Source organism: Triticum dicoccoides, chromosome 6A (genome assembly GCF_002162155.2).
Source record: "Triticum dicoccoides isolate Atlit2015 ecotype Zavitan chromosome 6A, WEW_v2.0, whole genome shotgun sequence".
In the NCBI taxonomy this organism is placed as follows: domain Eukaryota; kingdom Viridiplantae; phylum Streptophyta; class Magnoliopsida; order Poales; family Poaceae; genus Triticum; species Triticum dicoccoides.
Genome location: NC_041390.1, coordinates 616,362,312 through 616,367,465, shown reverse-complemented (window position 1 = coordinate 616,367,465; position 5,154 = coordinate 616,362,312). Strand labels below are relative to the sequence as shown.

General features: G+C 42.4%; 1 pseudogene; it reads left to right on the top strand.

Annotated features, from left to right (window-relative positions):
- The first annotated feature begins 381 nt into the window (after positions 1–381).
- On the top strand, positions 382–3,232 carry LOC119316134 (annotated as a pseudogene).
- Positions 3,233–5,154: the final 1,922 nt, after the last annotated feature.

The following is a 5,154-nucleotide window of genomic DNA, read 5'->3' as shown; positions in this document are numbered from 1 at the left end:
TGCCGTGGTTTCTTATGGTGCCGAAAAGCTGAGGCAAACGGTGGTAATTGTGCTGTTGCATGGGATATGGTTTGTATGCCGAAGTGGGCAGGTGGATTGGGGCTGCCAAATCTAAGATGGATGAATATCGCCATGCAAGATCGCTGGCCGTGGCTCACGAGGACTGATGTGTCAAGACCCTATAAGGAATTCAAAATCAAAGTCCCGGAGGAATCACAAATGCTATGCCAAGCAGCCATGATGAGCAATGTGCGGTCAGGACAAACGACACGCTTTTGGGAGGACCGATGGCTACATGGGCAAAGAATACAGGAGCTAGCACCGCGGGTCTATGATTTGGTGCCACCCCGCACTCGCAACCTGAGCATGGTCAGTACGGCCATGGAAGACGGCTCTTGGGCGATGGACATCAGTTCCAACTTTGGACCGGAAACCTTGCATCAGTTTCTAGCACTATGGCAGGTGGTTAATGGTTGGGAACTTTCTGACGAGGAGCTGGATGAGATAGCATGGTCGTGGGAGACTAATGGGCAGTTCTCTGTGAAATCGGCTTATGCGGTAGCTTTCTGGGGCCGGGAGGTGATCCCAACGGCGGACCTGACATGGAAATCACGTGCTCCTATGCAATGCAGGTTTTTCACATGGCTAGCCATGAAGGACAGATGCTGGACCTCGGATCGCCTTGCGCGCAGAGGCCTACCTCACCAGGCCGCATGTCCTTTTTGTGATCAAGAGGAGGAAACGATCAATCATGTTCTTCTCACATGTGTTTTTGCTCGGACAGTTTGGGCAGCGACCTTCGTTGCATTAGGGACACCGAGTTGGATTCCTACTGCCCAAAACTCGCTGGTGGAGTGGGCCGTCGACAAGCGTGGATCGAACAATGTCAGCACGAAGGATCTTCGCACCATCTTCGCGCTCACCTGGTGGGAGTTGTGGAAGCATAGAAATGCCATTGTCTTCGAGGGCGCGCATCCTTTGGTTGAGAAGTTACTGAGAAAGGTGTGTTCTGAGGGTTCCATTTGGTCCTCCGCTGGGTTATTACGAGGGAATGTAATGCCCTTCTTCGCTAGGGTAGAGAGGTGGGTGAGTGATGAGGATTAGCATGTAACAACAACAACCCTGTAAATTACGGTGGAGGCACTCTTGGCCTTTCTTCTTTAATATATCATATGCACACTCGTGCATATTCGAGAAAAAAAAGACATTGTTCTTCATGTTTTGCACTTGAACTCGTTTCATAGTTGGTTAATAATATCTACTTATATCTATTAGGTATCTCATTGTTATTGATGATATATGGTCAAAATCAGCTTGGAACGCTATTAAGAATGCTTTCCCAGAGAATGATTTTTCTAGCAGAATTATAGCTACTACACGCATTGTTGATGTAGCAAGATCATGTTGTCTAGATGGTAATGGCCGCGTGTATGAAATGGAAGCTCTAAGTGTTCTCCCTGATTGTTTTTCAAAAGAATATTTGGTTTCGAGGACCGTTGCCCTGATGTGCTAAAACAAGTTTCAGACAAAATGTTGAAGAAATGTGGAGGCCTCCCATTGGCAATTATCAGTATATCAAGTTTATTGGCAACAAAACCGATGGTCAAAGATGAGTGGGAGAGGGTCAGAAGGTCTATTGGTTCTGCATTGGACAAAGACCAAAGTTTAGATGGAATGAATAGCATACTATCACTTAACTACAATGACCTTTCACCTAACCTGAAGACATGCTTGTTATATTTATGTATATATCCTGAGGATTATGTGATTGAGAGAGATATTTTAGTGAGGCGATGGATAGGAGAAGGCTTTATCTGCGAAGAGCGTGGACAGAGCAAGCAAGAGGTTGCCAAGAACCATTTCTATGAGCTAATTAACAAAAGCATGGTCCACCTCGTGGAGATTGGCTATGATGGAAATGCTCGTGCTTGTCAAGTCCATGACATGATGCTTGAGCTCATTATTTCAAAATCAGTGGAAGATAATTTCATCTCTTTGGCAGGCCATAGTGAAACTGATTTGACAAATTGTCGTGGTTTTATTCGGCGATTATCAGTCCATCATATTGACCAAGAGCTTGCATCTATATTGAAAAATGAAGATCTGAGCCGTGTACGATCTCTGACAATGATAGCATCAACTTGCATCATACACTTGCCTAGGCTTGCTGAATTTGAAGCTTTGCGTGTACTAGACTTTCAAGATTGTGAGAATCTGCATGAGTATGATATGAATGACATATATAAGCTATTCCAGCTGAAGTACCTGAGCTTAAGGGGCACTGGCATGTCAAACCTACGATCAGGAATTGTGAGGCTATATGGTCTAAAAGACGCTAGATCTTAGAGATACACGTATAGAAGAATTGCCCTGGAATTATTCAGCTCATTAAGCTAAAACATCTACTCATTTCAAGATGTTCTGGTTTTCCTCGCGGTGAAACGAAGATACCAAATGGGTTTGGAAATATGTGGAATTTACAGGTGTTCTCGGGCTTCAATATTATCAAGAGTTCATTGTGCTATCGAGGAACTAGGGAATCTAAACGGTTTGAAATAAATTCTTGTACAGTTGGACAGTAAAGGATCTCAGGAATATAGAAGGCATGAAGAGATGTTACTTTCCTCACTAAGCAAGCTTGCCACCTACAAACTTCAGTCTTTACGGATACTCTCTCATAATTCAACACCCCTCCAGTTCTTAGATTCTTGGTCCCCTCTGCCGTATAACCTCCAAATATTTGGGATGTCCACTAACTACTATTTACCAAAGACGCCAAAGACACCTGGACATTAATTTGATTGAAGCAACAGAGGAGGATCTGTGGATACTTGGAGAGATGCCTTCCTTACTTTGTCTAAGTCTACCATTGGACGCAGTCCAAAAAGAAAGGCTTACAGTACAAGGCCTTACATTCCCGTGTTTGAAGGAACTCTACCTTCCCAGTTCTGGAGGTGCAATTTACTTGACATTTGAAGAAGGGGCAATGCCAAAGCTGGAGAAGCTGGTGCTGCCGTTGTTTGTTTTAGTGGCAGAAGCCTATGGATTCTACTTGGGTCTTGGCCACCTCCCATGTCTGAGAGATGCCAAAGTTGATCTTTGCATTGATGCTGGCACATCTTCTGAAAGCAAATCTGCTGCAACTGCCGCTATAATGAACAAGGCAAATAGCCATCCCAATCATCACAGGTTATCTACCCGAGAAATATTATGTATAAAGCATGAGAGCTAGCTGTCAGGGGAGTGCTATATCATGACATTTCACTACCAATGAAAGAGGTATTAATCATAATCAACAATTTCCATACAACACTTTCTGTGCGCAACTTTCCTCACTCCGGTAATCTGAAGGAACTCACTAGAAATTTTGCTGGCAGTAGAGGATACTGAACTCCGGTAATCTACTCAACATATTTCGTACTAATCAATTGCATAGAATAAAAGTTGGGACCAGCAATGTCGGTATCACCTCGAAGACTTTGCGCCAGCCGCAACAGATGTCGCCGCTTCTCCGTCGGCGACCGCCCCACTCCACCCACTGGCCCCAGCAGCATCGCCACAAGCACCAGCTGCCGGAACTGAAGGTTCGAGGCTGTGCCACCGCCGCCACGTATCTCAAACAGAGACTATGAGAAAGGAGCGACATGGAACTCCCGAAAGGGACTACAAGTATTTCGTTGTTCCGTAGGAGCATTTGTCTGTAACGATATGCTGACTAAACACTGAAACGATCCAACAAACACATGATGAAATGACAACTTTAAATCACAAAACCCATTTTCACAAAGTCACGCGCAAACACTCACGACGAGAAGGACGAGCTGAATTCACATGATGCCATTAGTTTAATTTATACTCTAATAATACACCAGAACCACTATTATTCAGAAAAAATGTAAATCCAATTTGCACTCTAAATTCATATATACATTTTTGGTAAAACATCATGCCAGTTGTTTAACTTATACTCTAGAACTTCTTACAATTTTTCTTACCTAATAATACACTAGAACCACTATTAAGATATTTGTTAGTCCAGACTTTTTACAAATATCTAAAATAATATCAAAGGATGTTACTTAAAATACACATGCACACATACATACAAATACACGTATTCACTATGTTATCCATGCAATTGTCAAATATAAATTCAAAAGGGCATGCAATTTTATTCATTTTTATTCTCCATTTAAGGGATTCCAATTTCAAGATATTCAGAGAAGTAAAGAAACAAAATAAATCTTAATTGTTGGACAATTTAAGTCTACTTGTCAATGATATGTATTAAAATACAAATGCCAATACAAATGATTGTTTGCATCATTTTTATGTGTTAGCTATGCTAACTAAGAATTGGAAATATATATACTCACTAAAATGTAGCATGATCAAAAGATTATATAAAATATTAAAGTTCAATATAAACTATATTGGTAACGGTGTGGCACATAAGCAAAAGTAGCACACACCTCCTTTGTTTCCTCTAATTACATGCATTAGGATGACTTACACTTCTTCCACGTACATTTCTTTTGGCTGAATTTGGTCAAATTATTCTGGTGGAATGAACCATGTGAGTTATGAGCTACTAGGATACATCAAAGAGCATCAGACAATCAAAGAGAAGAACAATGATGATCGAAAGCGGGCCATGGAAGAGCTTGCTACGGAATGGGAGCAGAAGAAAATCGACTGGAATAGGCGCAAGAGAGAGAAGGAAGATCGCTTTAATCGAACCAGGTCCGCAGACGAGCACCCAATAGTTAGGTGTATTGTATGGATTTATTTTTTGTATGCATGATGAAGAATATGGGTCTGAGTGGGAAGAATTTTGTAAGTCCCAGAGGCTTGCTGTGATTCTTGCTCGTGCCATAAGGAATCAAGAGAGGAAGGAGGAGGAGGAGGAGAAAAAGAAGAAGAGGGAGGAGGACATAGAGAGGCGCAAGGACCAGAGTCTAGCTGAGATTCATGCTAGAGCAATAAGCGATGTGGACAAAAGGGAGGAGGAGGAGAAGAAGAAGAGGGAGGAGGAGGAGGAGGATGAGAAGAAGTGAGAGAAGGAAATGTGATGTGAAAGAGTAGTAAGACTATTAGTGAAATCCTGTGTGTGTGTGTGTACTATGAGATGAACCCACGTAATGTGACATGCAT